Below are 19,153 nucleotides of genomic sequence, written 5' to 3'. Positions count from 1 at the left end.
AAAACTGCTTCATTAAGCTAAAGTTGTTTTGGGGACTATAGTGTCCCTTTAACAGAAAATATCTCTCCTGCCTGCAGAACTAGCAATATGCAAATCTACCCCAATATGCAAATTAGCAAGCCTTGCTATTCAGGTAGTGCATAATTGCATACAGCTGTTGCTAGACTCTTGCAACCAACAGGTGGCGCTGTACATGCTCCACAGGCAAATCCACCAAGTTGATTGCAAGCATTAGCAAGACAGGAGAGCACACTAACATTTAACTCCAAACAACCACATTACACACAATGGACACAGGGTGGCTTAAACATAGGAATCACCCCGGTACCTAATTGAATTGTCCATCTTAAGCTCTTGGCGATAGTGACTACCGTCACAGGGGTGGAGGTTAAAAGACCACTCTAGTGCCAGGAAAACATACTCGTTTTCCTGGCACTAGAGTGCCCTGAGGGTGCCCCCACCCTCAGGGTCCCCCTCCCGCCTCTGGAAAGGGGAAAAGGGGTAAAACTTACCTTTTTCCAGCGCTGGGCGGGGAGCTCTCCGCCTCCTCTCCGCCCCGTCAGCTGAATGCCCACGCGCGGCAAGAGCTGCGCGCGCATTCAGGCGGTCGCATAGGAAAGCATTTACAATGCTTTCCTACGGACGCTTGCGTGCTCTCACTGTGATTTTCACAGTGAGAATCACGCAAGCGCCTCTAGTGGCTGTCAATGAGACAGCCACTAGAGGATTAGGGGGAAGGCTTAACCAATTTATAAATATAGCAGTTTCTCTGAAACTGCTATGGTTATAAAAAAAAAAAAAAAAAAAAAGGGTTAACCCTAGTTGGACCTGGCACCCAGACCACTTCATTAAGCTGAAGTGGTCTGGGTGCCTAGAGTGGTCCTTTAAGCATTTCTACTTTAATAAGCCCTTGTCATCCATAAAGAAACTGTCGTATTGCTACATTGTGATAAACAGACAATCACACACTATAGCTGTATCTTTCCTATAAACTCTCCTAATTCAAGAGAAGCAAGGTAGGCACATTGCGGCAACTACTCCAACCACCAATAAAAATGTGTTGCATTTAAAAAAAATAATAAATATATATCTTCAAAACACGTCACCTGTAAAGGTACATTTAACTTTCACAGTTTCCGAATGCATTTTTGGGGGAAAGCTACATGCTATTGACCAACTTAATGGTATTTATTTTATTGACCGTAGAAGTTGGAAAGATAATTTGAATTTGCCAGGAACGGAAACTGTGACTCAGAGATTCTGCAGCTGGAACCCTGCCCCTGAGCTATCTCTCCGGCATTATCACAAATAGGATTTAGTCACACAGAAATTGCCAAAGTAAAGAACGCGAATTGTTTGCCAACCCAGGTATACTTGCTACATTTCGGAGTAACTTCAGACACATGGCAAATAAAATGTTAGAAGGATCTTTTTTCTTTTGTGCGGACTAAAAAAAAAGTTGTCTAAAAAATGTATTGCAAAACAAGTGGCATTTTTTGAATTCTCTGTCTAGGCATTTATAGTCTCAGAATGAGTATAAAGGTATATATGAGCCTCAGAGTCACTTTGTTATGCTCTCTGAATCATTGATATTAAAGGAGCACTAAGGTTCCAGGAAAACAAACTCGTTTTCCTGGCACTATAGCGTCATTAGGTCCCGCCACCCTCAGGGCCCCCTGCCACTGGTCTGAAGGGGTTAAAACCCCTTCAGCCACTTACCTTTCTCCAGTGCCGGGCTCCCTCTGTGCTGGGGAACTCTCTACCCCCTGCCAACGTCAGAGCCGAATGTGCATGCGCGGCAAGAGTCGCGCGCATTCAGACAGCCCATATGAAAGCATTACTTAATGCTTTCCTATGGATGTCCAGCATCTTCTCACTGATTTTCACAGTGAGAATCGCGGAAGCGCCTCTAGTGGCTGTCAGTGAGACAGCCACTAGAGGCTGGATTAACCCCCAGTGTTTTCAGCTGCACGGTTAAAACTAGAGGGACCTGGCACCCAGACCACTTCATTGAGCTGAAGTGGTCTGGGTGCCTATAGTGCTCCTTTAACTGTGGACTTAATGAATGAACCCAACTCACAGATTTACTAATGTGAATATATAAAGTATCCCTCTCTCACTCTCATAGAATGCCAAGTTGGCAAATTGCAGTTTTGAAATACTGTGTATGTAGGAGAGATAAAAATGGTCTCTGCTGAGATTCGTATTATTGACGTTATTTTTACATGAAGAATGTATGAACTGAGAAAGCTAAGAATTAAGAATGACGTTGAACTAACCAGCAGGAAGACATATACAGAGCATGACTCAGGGAAAATAAATAGCCAACGTAGAATTAGTCAGCATTAAATAGAAGGGTAGGAGAGAGCTGCATTGCCTGGGGTATAGTATACTAATATAAGTTAGTGCCATTTTATAAAACAGAACATTAGATCTATACATTACTGCAGACATAGAGTTAGTAAATGCACAGATAAATTCTATATGATGGGACCTTCTAGGGCTTTTCTTTCATGCCCTCAGTTTGTTGCTCTCATAACAGTGAAGCTGATTGTACAGGTGCTGCAAACGGTTATACTAACAGAATCCCCTCACCCACATTATACTCTTCCCGTAGTACAGGAAGTGATATATTTATATATATAGATATATAGATATATATACACACTGTATATTCACAAAAATGTGTTATGCATTACCTGCTTATCTCAAGTTGAACTTTGAGAAGCCCTTCTTCTTGGACTTCATAAAAACTGGAGAAATCATGTTTTCACAACTTTCCCAGAGTTCCCAGCTTTATATGCAAATTAGCACAGACAGGCATTGTGTTTCAGACTTTATCCTGCATTTCTACAGATACTTATTTATTATTTTTTTTTTAAACCAAAGCGTGGGCTGTGATCCAATAGAAACCAGCCATGGACTGTAGTTTTGACCATAGGCGTGCGCAGCCAATTGCATTAGGGTGTGCACCCTAAAGCACAAACACACGGCGTATGTATATATATATATATATATATATATATATATATATATATAGCGTGGGCTGTGATCCAATAGAAACCAGCCATGGACTGTAGTTTTGACCATAGGCGTGCGCAGCCAATTGCATTAGGGTGTGCACCCTAAAGCACAAACACACGGCGCATGTATATATATATATATATATATATATATATACATACACACACATACATATACTGATGTGTGTGTGTGTGTGTGTGTGTGTGTGAGAGGGTGTTTGTAGTGTGCTATGTGGGTGAGGGTGCTGGTAGTGTGCTGTGTGTGAGGGTGCTGTTTGTGTGATATGTGTGTGTGAGGGTGCTGTTTGTGTCGTGTATTTGTGAGGGTGCTGTTAGTGTGCTGTGTGTGAGGGTGCTGTATGTGTTTGTGAGGGTGCTGTTGGTGTGCTGTGTGTTTGTAAGGGTGCTGTGTGTGTGTGTGTGTGTGTGTTTGTGAGGGTGCTCTTAGTGTGCTGTGTGTGTGTGTGTGAAGATGCTCTGTGTGTGAGGGTGCTGTATGTGTGCTGTGTGTGTGGGTGCTGTATGTGTGTGGGTGCTGTTTGTGTGCTGTGTGTGTGAGGGTGCTGTTTGTGTGCTGTGTATGTGAGGGTGCCGTGTGCGCGCGCTGTTTGTGTTAGGGTGCTGTATGTGTGTAGGTGCTGTGTGTGTGTGTGGGTGCTGTATGTGTGTGTGGGTGCTGTATGTTTGGAGGGATTGTGAAGGTGGGGGCAGATTAGTAAATAACCCCCCTCCCTTCTTACCTTATGTAGGGAGGGGGGATCCTTGCTGTCCAAGGGAGAGTGAACTCTAGCCTGCGGGGCTAGAGTTCACGTTCGCGAGATCTGAGCATTGCCGCGGCAAAGCTCAGATCTCGCGAGAGGAACCTGGCGGAGCTTCTGTCTAGAGCTCCCCGGGTCCTCTCCTTCCTCCCTCCATGCTGCTGTGGCTGGTGAGGTACATCGTTGATCTCCCCGCCGGCCCATGGAGGCTAAGAGCAGAGCCGGCACTCAGATAGCGCCAGCTCTGCATGAGCCGACAGGGGAGATCTGGAGATCTCCCCTGCCGGCAGGGGTCAAGTCCTGGGGAATAATATGTGGGATCTCTCCCAAGATTCCCACCCCCTCAAAAAAAATAATATACACTTGTGTGTGTGTGTGTGTGTATATATATATATATATATATATATATATATATACACGCGTACACACACATACACTCACACACATATATTCACAGACACATACACACAATTACATACACTCACACATACATTCACAGACACACACACACACACACTTACAGGCACACACACACACACATACATTCACAGACACACACACACACTTACAGACACACACATATATTCACAGACACATACACACTTACAAACACATACACTCACAGACACACATACACTCACAGACATTGACACACACACACACTCACATACACTCACACACACACATTCACAGACACACACACACACACACACATACACTCACACACACACACACACACATACAGACACACACACACACACACACACTCACAGACACACACACACACATACAGACACACACACACACACACACTCACAGACACACACACACATACATTCACAGACACACATTCACAAATTATTTTTTTAATAAAAAAAAATAAAAAATTGTCCACCCAGCCTCCCTACCTGGAGTGCTGGCATGGACTTGTCCCTGGGGTCCAGTGGGGCGGGCGCCTCTCTCCATATCAGCCTCTCTCTCCATATCAGCCGCGGCGAGGGAGCTGGGAGCTGTGAGCTGTGTGCTCTCTGCTCCCTCTCGCCGCGCGGGCTGTCTACAGTAGCTGGGAGCCGGAATATGACGTCAGCAAACAGCATCAGCAAACAGCGCGCGGCGAGAGGAAGCAGAGAGCACACAGCTCACAGCTCACAGCTCCCTCGCCGCGGCTGATATAGAGAGAGAGGCCGATAAGGACAGGGGGGACACAGGGGGAGGAAGGGGGACATTTAGGTGCGCTCAGTGCCTGCAGGAACGGTGTTCCTGCGCAAATAACAGTGCAGGAACGCTGTTCCTGCAGGACAATCCATAGACGTGCCGCGGGGATTAGGGTGTGCCCAGACACACCCGGCACACCCCGTGCGCACGCCTATGGTTTTGACCTTGTTTGTCTCATTAGCATGGCACTGGTTCTGGTCTGAAGTCTGAAACATGAGACCTGTCTGTGCTCATTTGCATGTAAAGCTGGGAACTCTGGGATAGTTGTGGAAACATGGTTTTTCGGGATTCTTTGCCCGAGGAGGACTTCTTAAAGACCAATCTGAGATATGCAGGATGTCAGGAATCTTAGCTGATGTGGAGTCCGGTATGCAGAGCTATACGCTCACTCCCCCTTGCAAATAAACACAGACCAAGATGATCAGATAAGAAGCCACCTGGTCTGTGAGTCTGTGCTCGGGGGCTGTGCAGGATCTAGCTTCAAGTCGCAGTACAGGAAAGGACACAAGCAGGAGGATTGTCAAGGAGAAGCCAAAGTCAGAGGATGCCAGAGGTCAGGATAAACGAGGGTAAGCCAAGGTCAGAGGATAGGATAAAATGAAGATAAGCCAAGGTCAGGAGCCATCTGGGGAACACTGGATCAAGAACACAAATACAGGAACCAGAGTCAATGAACTGACAAAGTTCCCAGGGCGAGGCAGTGCTTATATTCCCAGCTAATAATGATCTGCTACAGGTGGGCTAGATAGACAAGAGCAGCTACAGGTAAAGTCCAGCCCCAAGTGCTGGAGACAAGGCGAGGATAAACGTTAAGCAAAAATAAGAACTGAAGTGTGGTCCAGAGACAAGATAGCAAGACTAGGACACAGATGGGCCACAGTTCAAATCCCCTGTTGGGCACTTCTGGGGCAACCACGTCTGGCTGCGTGGATGTCGTTCACTATTTGCATCAACAAAGTCCTTGTAGTCAAAGTCCCCTTATCATTGTGAGGCTCCATAGTATTAGCTTCTGGTACAGCTGGGGTGCAGTCAAGGTTTTTGATGCAGGTGGTGAGTACTTCATGTACCAGCAGGAGCGGAGTTCGTGGCTTGCAATGACTTCTCGAACTGTAGTAAATCATTAGTACGGACTATAGTACCATTAGAAGCAAAGGCACAATCCAAAAGTAGGTCTTCTTTGGGCTGGCAAGAAGTTGTGATGGTGTCAATAGAAATATTTACCGGATGAGGTGCAGATGTCTCAAGAACAGAAGGTGGAGACTTCTCAGGAGTAGTGGGCTTGTTGTTTACCGTACTCTGGGTACCCTTTTGTGTCATGGAACGTGGACAGGGCTGGCAGCAACCTTGACAGTTTCCAGGCTGTGTTGCCGGGATGACAGGACGGGTCCATAAGGTACCCAGTAGAAGAGCTTTAGGCCTAGGTGGACGAGTTGGGCAGAGAGAGATGATGTGCCCTCTTTCTCCACAATAAAAACACAGGTCATGGACTCTCCTACGGTTTCTTTCCTCAGAAGGCAATCTGGTGCGGAATAAACTCGATCTCCATGTGTTCCTCCCTGTCCACTGGAGTTTCATGGCTTACTTGGGTACATTCAGGGTGACAAGGCTGGTCACTGAAGGTGGGTTCGTACTGAAACAGGATGGAGTCATCTTTTTCTCTGAGTACCAGAGATCTGAGGGAACCTGGAGCAGGCTTGGGAGTAGCTTTCTTGGAGGTAAGGCACTGAGAGTCCATAGCGGTTATAAACGACTCCCAATTGTCCAAGACAGCACTTTTCTTCAGCCGTCCGGAAAGACGCCTTCAGCCGTCCGGAAAGCAGATTAACAGCGGAATGGACATTGACAAGGTCGCTGTAATAGGTACTGGGCTTAAGGGCAAACTGGAGCTCACAATGCATGGTGGCAGGGGCTGTAGAGAGTAATAGAAAGGCAGTAAAGAGCCCCCCCAAAAAAAGTTTTGATTTAAAAAAAAACAAAACATACTAAAAGGTCTTTCCCCCTCCCAGAGGCTTACCTTCGGCCAAGGAGGGGAGAACCTTATTCATGGTGGTCGGGAGGGACAGTCTGCACTGGAGGCTGGAGCTGCCGAGAGAGTCAGGACCGCTGGGGAGTCTGGGAGCAGTTGAAGTCCCGCCCCCTTCTGACATCATCAGAGGAGGATGGCTGACTTCACTGCCCTGCTCCTTCTGTCTGCAGGCTGCAGGGAGACAGGTAAGGTTAAAAATCAGAGTCCCCAGCCAGAGGCAGGGGATTTGGATTTTTGGCCCCCCTGCTCTGGCGCCCTAAGGCGGCTGCTGCCTGTGCCGCCTTATGGATGTGCCAGCCCTGCTGTTAGTCCACCCATTGTACAGTACTACAGAATTTGCTGGCGCTATATAAATAATAAAATAATAATAATCCTCACTCAATCCACCTCCCTGGGATGGCCACATACCTCCTACAATTGAGAGGTATGTAAGTGGCGTATAAGGAGGCATGACTGATAGGGTGTGTGCCCTTGATGCAAGGAGAATCTCTGTTAAAATGTAGTGGGGGAAGTTTAACTAAAAATAGGGGGGGGCGGAGCCAACAGCCGAACCGTCTGGTCGCACTCACCGTGAGCTCCGCAAGCTTTCAGCTTAAAAACGGCAAAAAACGACTATATTTAACCTCTACTCACCTAAATAAGCCCTACTCACTGTGTCCAACTGGCAGAGATGGGCAGAAAAAACAAAAAACAGAAGCCTGAGCAGCCCAGACCCGGCATGAGCATCGGAGATCTGTGGCGGCGCGCACATGGCGCCCAGGAGCGCGATGTGGCCTCGTACACAGACTATTTCGAGGAGTCAGATGAACAACCATCGGACCCTGAGGAACCATGCTCACCCACTAAACAGACGCCACCGCAGCCCAAACAGCAGCCGGACTCAACCCCGATAACAAAAGCAGTGATGCAAGAACTGCTGGCGGAACTCCGTCGAAATATACAGACGGACGTAGCGGACATGAGAAGGGACATACAGGGCCTGACAGGCCGCACGGTCTCCCTGGAGCAGGACACCCGCAACCACTCGCAGCAAATAACCGGACTGCAACAAGAAATACAATCACTGCGACTCCAGCACAGGGCCTTGGACCTAAAGATGGCGGCAATGGAGGACGCACGCCGCGCTCAAAATATTAAAATAAGGGGCATAGCAGACTCCATACTGGATGCAGAACTACCACATTACATAAGGCGCCTGATGACCGCACTGCTCCCACCGAGGCAGGCCAAAGGACTGTGCCTAGATGGAATATTCAGAATCCCCAAGCCGGCAACGGCCCCGGCAACAGCCCCAAGGGACCTGATTGTCAGGTTCCAGAAACGGCAAGATAAAATGGCTGTCCTGGCCGCCATTAAGGACAGCGCACCATATGCTTTTGAGGGCATGGCCCTCACTTTTTATGCGGATCTATCCAGGGGCACCATGGCCTGGCGAGCATCCCTTAAACCTTTCACATCCCTGCTACGCACGCATAACATCACCTACCGGTGGCGCCCGACCCACAAGCTTCAGGTGACACACGGAACAGCTATCATCTCGATAACGGACCTGCAGGAAGCGACGACGCACCTTTCATCACTGGGCCTTCAAGCAGACCTGACGCAGCAACCCCGCTCAGCTTCCCACCCCCACCAATGGAACCCAGCAACCTCAGGGACATTTGTTCCAAGGGGATCCAACCGCGCGCCGAAGACGACGGCCCTGGCCTGACTACTCCCTGCAGACCAGCAGAACCACGCCAAACACTCCAACTGCAACCCTGGGGGTGCCGGAGGACTGTTCATAGTTTGCTGATTTTAATTTGTTGATTACCTGTTTTGTTTGCACCTTTCCACTGAAGTTCCCACGCGCCCACAGGGACACCCCCACTGCCACATAGCACTCAGCCACACATAGCCCTACCGCACCCACGACCTTCCAAGAGGCCAGGATAATGGCCCTCACTTAACACCATCACCCACCGATACTGATTCCCACGGCCGAACCCCAAAGGGAAAGGTGGGAGACATGTAGAAAACTCCCTGTGGCTAAGGCAGTTCGCCTCCCCCCACTAGCACAGCTTACACCAGGCTATACAAACGGAATACGGGGCAATTGCCCACTACTCTCCAAACATTCGTCTCACACACTATCAACCTATTGCTCAGACACCTAGTCTCTCATACGCCCATGGCTCACTTTGTCAGCGGCACACAAAAGAGACACTACCCTGCTCCTCAAGCATTCACACAGGTTGTTCAAGTTCGCCGTGATTTAGCTGAGTGATATATGCCTGTTTTTTTTTGTTTTTTTATATATACATATATATGTTTAATTCTGCTTGCTGCATATATACCTCCCTTGCTGATCTCTTGATCTTCCTATCTGGAAACGAGGGTGCCAATTGATCAACCGGTCAGCAATGACTGTCACTCATATCGATTTGCCTATTAACTGTTATACCGCATTGTTGAATATAGATGGTAGCCGCACATTAGACTTATCTATGCGCGTAACACTGTCACACATAGTTGTGCAGCACAGCCGAGGTGTACATAGCCTGACCAGCATGCTTACAGCACAAAACCTGAGACAGACCAACAGGAATTTAGTCATTGACCACATATATTTAATTTTAGTATATGCAATGATTCCTCTACTATTACTCTTTACTTATATATAAAAATTTGTGCAGAACCCTCCATATGCTGACCAACTGTTAACAAATGCTTAAGTATATGCTTGTCAAAGCTGTTGGGGCATGACAAGCCCACCTGTTATGATTTTCATGCACGCAAAAATAAAGAATTTAAAAAAAAAAAAAATAGGGTGTTTGCTAGGAATGCATGCCTTGGGCTTGCAGTGCATTGGAGTTGCACAGCCTGTGCATTTTTTTATTTAAACCTCTCACAGAACTTTTGGGGTATTTCTTGTGTCCCCAGAAATATAACATCAAATAAATAAGTGATGTCAGGACAGAGGTCAGAGTCAGGACTGTCCCGCCAGATCCGGGACTGTTGGGAGGTATGTGATCAATTAAAGGCATACCTATATTACCAAAACATAAGAGACTGGGCCCTCAGGCCAGATAACGAGCACCACTAGAGTCATAACCAGATTAATTTACATCATGCAATAACTTTCCTCAGGCACACAAAAGGTTAAATGGGAGGTGCCCACTAATCCATGTTTACATTTCGGAGGTGTATAGTGTCACATTTACTAATACACATTCCATGTGACACCCAAGGACTTCAGGTTACATGGCTCTGTGTTATTTTCCTGGGCTTGCTGAAGGTTAACAAGATATCTTTCTCAGGAAGCTGAGTTTTTGTGTTCTTGGTACTTGTTCCCCTCCACCACGCCGGTACCCCTTGTTCTGTCTGCCTCCAAAACATCTGCCTCTTATTTCTACTGTGTTATAACTAAAGCTTTGGCATCTTACCGAATGTTACTTTCTATTGTCACAACACATTTGCAGTTTGGTAACTGCTAAATTCTTTATGCTGGGAGTAGAACATTTTTACAGAATGCACAAGGAGAATGCTTTTGTAACACAGGATGTTTTATTCTTCAAAAACAAACCAGAAAATCTAGACCCAAAATAACCTGTGACTGTATAATAATATCACGTCACTCGTTTTCAGACAAACCTCCGCTTTTCCAACCATCCTCATTCCTGCTCCACCACACGAGTACCCCGATGGCTGCACACAAAAAGGGGCTGACATTCTGCGTTCTAAATGCGGCAAAGAGCTTGATCCAAATTTAATGCAACCAGCCTCATCCACCCGCCCATGGAGCTATGTTTTTTTCTGAATGGAGAAATTGTAGTCCATGGAAGATTTGGCCTTTAGGACAACTCGTAGGGAACAGGCAGGCACACACAGAGGTTGGGTCGAATTGGTTCTTGTCCTCTATGACAAAAGAATTTTCGAGCTGTGTGACTGTAACCATGTCTCAAATCCTAGGTAGCCATATGCTCCTCTAGCTCATCTCTAGGCAAACAAGTTATGGAGATAATGGATTCAGGAAAACCTTGGGATTCCTGTTCTCCTTGGGTTCCATACAAACCCGGTTGGACACAGTTGTTTTGGCCTCACTTACGTGTTTTTTTGTAGTTGTCCTTTTCTTCTTTATTCTACTTCTTTATTTAAGGTCTACCGGAGCATACCCATATGTTGCTCTGTTCTTTGTCATATATTAAACCTCCTCCTGACTTCATCCGACAGACTGTAAATCCCATTTACCAGTGATGAACAAATGGAATTTGTGGGCACTACTGCCATAACTAAACTTACTTCGAATCATGACACATCTCTATTGTCCTCTTCTATTATTTTTATTGTTTTTAATGCATGTTTTTGAACTATTATTTTGTAGACATGTTTACATCCGAATTTCGGCTATTTATCCATTCGTCCAAATACAAAAACATTTCATAACTATGTAACTGATACAGTTAACAGGGAAAGGGTGGTGTAGGGAGAGCAAATCTTGGATTTATAATTTCTCACCAGTGCAGGCTTGTTCTGTTTATTGTTTTTTTATTCGATTTTATAATATATTCACATGTGATGTGATCCTATCTCATAATCTCCAGTAGTAATGAATATGAACCAGTCATATGACCTTGAATAGTGTATTTGACCTTGAAGACTGGAAGTTACATGTTTATAATTTTCACAGCTCACCCAGCTGAACATTGATTTAGGAGTCCTAGACAAGCGGACCCTGCCGTGCTGTTCAGGGGGTGTGATTGAAGTCACAGTACAGCTAGAAGCTCATGTGACAAAGTCATGTGCAAAACTGGCATGTCTCAATTTAAACTTGGTTTTAGTGAGGGCGAGCACGTGTGCTAGGTATACACGTTAATAAGGGGAAATGATAAGGTTACTTCGATAAACTCCTTATAAGTGCTTAAGAATAAATATTATAATCACAGCATGTCAACCAAACACAGTTAGTAAATAATGCAACATTTCAGTCGGCTAGGGTAACCAGTGAATTGGAGAAAAAAATGGAATTGGGGGTACACCTGGAATATGCATATGCAAGATTTATACAAAATACAGATCTCAACGTGTCGGGTGGACAGCGGCAAAGTCTCAGATGAGAAGAGTGTTAAACCACACTCTTTGTGCTTCAGGACATTTGACTTGAATTCCCCCTCTTCAACCCCAAACCAGAATAACATTTTGTCCTTATCCTTCTGGTAATTTGTGTGTGCAGTAAATGAACACTATAGTGTCAGGAACACAAATGTAACAGTTTAGGCCCTCGGCTCCCCTTACACCCAGTTAAAAAAGTGATTTTGCTCACCTTTTCCCAGGGCTGCGTGGGTCCGTTGCAGTTGGGTCCACTCTGTTCTGCCTCCTTGGCTGAGATCATCAAACTTGATGATCTCAGCCAATCCAATGCTTTCCTAAAGGAAAACATTGGGAGGCTATCACACATACATGGAAAAACTCCACGTTGGCGTTCAGCATTGAATCAAGCATCTATATGAGGATCATTCAGCCCCTGCTGTCCCAGGAAGCACCTCTAGTGGCCGTCTGAGTGACTGTCTCTGGAAAGGCAGTGTTTACATTAAAAGGCGTGCAAGGACATGTTATAGACACCAGAACAACTACATTAAGGTATTTTCCAAACATTGTGAGATAACTTGGGACAAGGGACAGGCTAAGGAGGAGGGCAGACTTTGGCATATTGAGGGTGGGCTTGTCTTAAAACATGGTGGACAAATGCCAGAACATATCTCAAGTGCTTTTGCATAAGATCAGTTCCATAGTGTTTACTTTACACACTTATTATTATTTTATTATTTATATAGCGCTGTATAATGGGTGGAACTTCAAGCACGACAAATGAATTGCTCAGGCTGGCAGGACAGGACTCCGAATTTAGGACTACCCCACCAGAACCGGGACTATTGGAGGGTTGAATTTACACAAACTGGAGGAGATAGGGCAGGCTGCCGAAGAGGAACACAAATGTATTATACCAGCATCCTTTATTTTCTAGTTCTGCCACTGTGTAGCCATTTGTGATACATTCATACAAACTACACAGTATGTTCAGTCTTATTACTTTGGAGCTCTGTGATACACTCATACAAACTACACATTACTTTCAGTTTTATTGCTGCGGAGCTCTGTGGTACACTCATACAAACTACACATTACTTTCTCATGTATTGCTGTAGAGCTCTGTGATACACTCATACATGCTGCACAGTACTTTCAGTTTTATTGCTGTGGAGCTCTGTGATACACTCATACATGCTGCACATTACTTTCAGTTTTATTGCGGTGGAGCTCTGCTGTGGAGCTCTGCTGTGGAGCTCTGTTACACATTCTGTGACCCCCTGCCAACTGTTACTTTCCATATTCTGTCCTTTTCCTCCACATAGTTCAGAATATGTAATAAATGAAACCCTCTCCTTCTGAACAATAAAAACGAATGGAAAATGGATTTGGTAAACCCATGCATGAAGCCACATCTTTAGTATTAACTTTGAAAAACACTGTAACTAATGGATTTACCATAATGTCAAGTTAGAGAATCACAAGTTAAGGAAAATAAAACTGGGAATTGTATCTCACAGACAACGAGTTCCAGATCTAAGATCCCCCCCGTTCTGATCACCGTCACTGTGTCACAGCGTTCTTCTCAGCGTACTAATGAGGGAGCCACGAGGCAGAGCAGTAGATTAAATAAATCCACTTAACGAGGCAGTCTTGTGACAGCGCACAGTGCAAAGCTATGATAAATGATATTACCCAATGCTTATACATTGTGTAAATATTCACATACTATACAATATAGGAAGCCGGCTCAGACAACAAGCTCGTAATCCAGACTGGATTATATTGTCAAAGAAGGAGCCTTGGTGAAGGTATACACATATATAAACAAACCATTCATACAGAGAGGAAAAAAATCTATAACTGAGGCTTTAATGCTGGCTTTCCACGAGTCAGCAAAAACATATATATACATAGTTTTCTTTCTTCATTATTAAAAACAACATTTTATATGTATACTACACACATTCTTCATTTATATATTTGTAGGCCTGTGTATGTGAGCATGTGCGTAACAATGTCTTCATATAGTCTGCTTCCCTGTGCAGATTGATCACAGGTCTGAAAATTAAAGGGGTTTCCATGGAGACCACTGCACATACATATGATACCCTGATAGAGCATCCGGTTGCCATAGAAACTACATGTGATGCTGAGAGCATGAGAGGGGGCAGTGGGTGAGGTATGAAAATGACATTGACAGTCTAACAATGATTTGTCCTTGTGGGCCCTAGTATAAAGACATTGTAAAGTATTGCTGGTGAATATCGGCAGACATGGTCATTCAAATAGGATTTGAACGATTTTAAAGAAAATGTTCTTTCAGGGCATTCAGCTACACATGATAAAATGTTATGTGGAATATTTATTTGCTTAGATTAATGTAATTTGCCCATTTCTGTACATCTCTACTCGACTACTGGCACAGGGGATGTACACCCTCCTGGTATAACTGCATTAAATGTAACTCCAGAAGGATATACCAACCACCCCTCAAACATTTTCTGTCTTCATCCATCATATTATTATTAATTGTATTATTAGTATTTATGTGTATTTATCAGGGTAAAACTGGCACTATTTAAGGGCAAGGTGTTACTGGGAGACATACTATTGGTTTCCTATCTATGACAATTGTTTATTCCTAATTTTGAAATATGCTCAGAAATGTCCCCACATTTACCTTGGTAATTAAGGACAAAATGCTGATATAACATATATTCTATATAGTATGTATGGACTGGCCATAGGCATAGGTTGATTTCTATCCCAATTAACCTCTAGTTTTTAAAAGACACGCACACCAGCTTCTTCTTTACCCCTAACACACTGATAGAGAAACATGTGAAACATCATTTTAGTTCATGTGTCTATATGAACCCATTTCACAAAACATTCTTTTCTATAGAATGTACCGCATATGGGTATTAATATTTATTCCCTCGTAATATCATGGTAAATATACACATAAATGAATAGAGACCACCCATTCTCAATAGGAATACAGACTTGGCATACACCTAAGTAGGTATCTCACTGCTCTAGAGTCTGTCCACAAAATCCCAAAAGCAGAAGAAAATAGAGCCACAGGTATAGTTATAGAAAGTCCCTCTCTCCCTTAAAAACTGGCTAGACAGAAAGGGTAAAGGTAAAAAGGTGTTTAGTGCAAAGTGTGCAATATGTTGCACAGTGCTATAAAGGTGAAAGTTAAACTCCCCACACCGCATTTCGGTGCAGAATTAAATGCACCTTCGAGAGGGACTTTCTATAACTATACCTGTTGCTCTATTAGTGATTCATTAATATGTATATGGTAGCAAGTGTTGGCCTCCAATACAATAAAACCTGCTTATCTTTCTACCATTAGATGTCACTGGTTATATGTGGTGTCTAGACAGAGTATTTGTTAGGAGTATGCTCACATATTTTGTGGTGTGTGTATGCACCTTTAATTGTTTGTGTATTTATTATTTAATTTATGGAGTGATTTATGATCCTCACTTTGGAAGTTTAATTTTTCTTTACTGACCAGTTTTTTCTTTGGGAAGTGCACATTCTTTTGATCGAGATTTTCAGGTAAGGGTTATGCCCTGGACCTTACCTGGGAGGTCAAACTGGTGATTTGGCCTGTTATCACTACAGACCAAATTTAATTTATTTTCTCTTTCTCTACGAAAAATGTAAGCCTAACAAAAAAAAAAAAGAAATCACTTTAAATTTCCTAGAAAAACCCGGCACACCTCCACCAATAAACTTTAATTATCAGAAGGTGAACTGGTCACCTCTCCTGGCACCGTACAGGTTAATTTGATATAGCAGACATGTAATATTGTGTGTATCCACAGCTGCCGTAAAGCCTTATATGGGACAGGGCCCACTTGTTAGTCTCACATGAACCACTGTATGTATACGCATAGTAATTGGCTTTTTCCTGTCTATGTTTGGTCCCTGGGGTTAGATCGGGACACGTATTTTGGCAATCTGTGATTTGGGTGGCTGTGTTCAGATTACACATAATGTGATATTGATGTAGGGAGGGTAAGGAAGTAAGCAAGCCAAAGAGGAGAGAAATAAAAAGGTCAAGTACAGAAAGAATAGAAAGGCAAGGGAAAGTGCAAGCCCTTAAATACATTTTACCTTTTTATATAATTCTTTATCTAAGTTATACAAGCAAAATGTAGTACAAAGGTTCCGAGCATGAGTTACAAGGGCATTAGAAATACACAGAGAAATAGTACAGCCCAAATAATGTGCATTGTGCAACCAATTTATACACACACAATGGGTGTTTAACATATAATATTGCCGTTTGAGATCTTTAACAACAACTGTTCATATTGGCACCATCATAGGTGAATAAAGAACATAAATAAAAGGTGAGTGGAAGGAATTTGCTATCCAACTCTTGCCGTTGATAGAGGATTATATTTGTGATGGTAAGCCGTGTGATCTAGTCTCAACACTGATAGATCTAGTGCAATTCCTAATTGGAGCCAACCCAAACTAATATGTGTATTTTTAACTTTGATTGGACCTCCACGCGGCTCCTGTGACATCAGACGGGGGAGTCTAGCCCGGCGCTGGGTTCAAGGTAGGTAAACCCTTATTTATAACCTTAATTTAGCTAAAGAATAATACCCAATAGGATATTATTCATAAAAAAAAAAACAATGGTCACTACCCATCCTAGTGGCCATTTTGTTTCCAGCGCACCGTGCCACTACAGTAAAAAAATTAGTAAATTGAGTCTCCTCTAAGCATCCTGACCAGCAGTGGGCAACCGCCTGGTAAAAAGAATGGGGACCCAATTCTGGGTACTGACCCGGTGTAAAGAACAACAGGCCTTGATTCATGAAAGCAGAGTACCGGATATCAAAAACAAAAGGATCATTTACATTTTTTGGGAATAAGGTTACGGGGTGGGCAGGTGGTTAAATATCACACACAAAGAGCAGGACAACCAGGATGTCTTCTTCTTTATAATCACAATACGCAATATGAGGGACATCATGTATCATCACCCAGTCCAGCATATTACTAGTACACCAACCTTTTTACACCAACCTTTTTACATTACTATAGAAGATCATTGAAACCTATATTCTCTATATATTTGTGCACATTCATGCGGATTTCTGTACACCATATGCAGGGCAGGCAGTGGTGTATCCTGGTTTTGTGCTGCCCTAGGCAGGACAAAACTCAGGCGCCACCCCCCCCCCATCCCCACCCAACCCTTCCACGCGCCACCCCCACCCAACCCTTCCACCCTGCCCCGCATTCTAAATACACACACACACATGCACATGCACTGACAGAAACACATATTCACTAACAGACACTCATTCACTAACAGGCAAACACACTCACACTCACTAACAGACACACACTAACAGACAGGCACACACTGACAGACACACACACTTACAGACACACACACTAACAGACAGAGACAGACAGTAAGAGACAGACACTAAGAGACAGACACTAAGAGACAGACACTAAGAGACACAGACACACACTAAGAGACACACACTAAGAGACACACACTAAGAGACACACACTAAGAGACACACACTAACACTAAGAGACAGACACTAAGAGACAGACACTAAGAGGCGCACACTAAGAGGCGCACACTAAGAGGCGGACTAACAGACAGACTAACAGACAGACACACACTAACAGACACACACTAAGAGACAGACAGACAGACACACACACACTAGGAGACACACACTAAGAGACAGACACTAAGAGACACACACTAAGAGACAGACACACACACTAAGAGACACACACTAAGAGACAGACACACACACTCACTCACATTAACACTCACTTTTTTTTTTATTTATTTAACAACCCCCCCCCAGCCTCCTTACCTTTAGGAATGCTGGGGGGAGGGGGGGTTCTCCCTCTTCCTGGGGCTGTCGGTCGGGCTGCTGGGCTGGCTGCTAGGCGCGGGCAGCACTGGCGAAGGAGCACTTTCCCCTGAGCTCTCTGCTCAGCTCCCTCGCCAGCCGCAGAGTGAGGCTGGGAGGCGGAGCCAGAATATGACGTCATATTCCGGCTCCCAGCCTCACTCTGCGGGCGGCGCGCGAGGGAGCTGAGCAGAGAGCTCAGGGGAAAGTGCTCCCTCGCCAGTGCCGCCCGCGCCTAGCAGCCAGCCCAGCCAGCATGTCTGTTAGCCGCAAGGCTAACAAGACATTTGCCCTGGGCGTTTGGGGGCGGCTTTTTTTGCCGCCCCCTGGAAAATGCCGCCCAAGGCAAATGCCTTGTTTGCCTCGCGGCTAATACACCCCTGAGGGCAGGGGGTGGTCTGCAGGAGAAACTATTGAAAAACAAAAAAACTGTCAATGGTAAAATCATCAGGAGTTTTGTCGTTCAAAAAAAATACCTATAAATACACATCTGTTGATATTACACCCAGAAATGTACCTGTTAGGCCGAAAAATATCCATTTAATTCAATTTGTCATGCTACTCACCTAGGCCTCATCACCATACCTAGCAGAAGGCATCCCTAAAGCATCCTGCCTCACACATTATGATGGGATATTTGCTAAAGCTAACATTTTGAAGGTGAACTTCCAATTTAAGACCATAGCAGCTGAAATGACTGTACAGCTAACTTGGAGAATTATGCCAGTCTGTCTATTTTACCTTAAATGTAGATACCCTGACAATGTGAAATTCGCTTTGAATTCTCACGTTAGTGAATAACCCTGTTTGTGTTTGTATATAACTATGAGCTGTTGCAGTTAATCCAGTGGAGGCCTTAGAGCCTTGGGGCAGATTATATAAAATGATTCCATGAGTGCTGGCTGCGCTAGTTACTGGGTGTGCTTGTTTGCCTGTGAGTTTATTTCTTCACTGAATACGTCTTTTGTTTCTCAGTGTGAGTACATATCGATTTCACCTCTTTTCCCAATTAATAAACTCTATCATTAGACAGATGGCATGCCATTGTGTAAGGATAAAACAATATTTATTACCTAAACAGTGAAAGTTGGTGAACTAAAAACCAGTCCGTATAAACATGTATTAGGTATTTATATACTT

Source organism: Pelobates fuscus, chromosome 9 (assembly GCF_036172605.1).
Source record: "Pelobates fuscus isolate aPelFus1 chromosome 9, aPelFus1.pri, whole genome shotgun sequence".
NCBI classification, from domain to species: domain Eukaryota; kingdom Metazoa; phylum Chordata; class Amphibia; order Anura; family Pelobatidae; genus Pelobates; species Pelobates fuscus.
Note: the sequence above shows the minus strand (reverse complement) of the source record.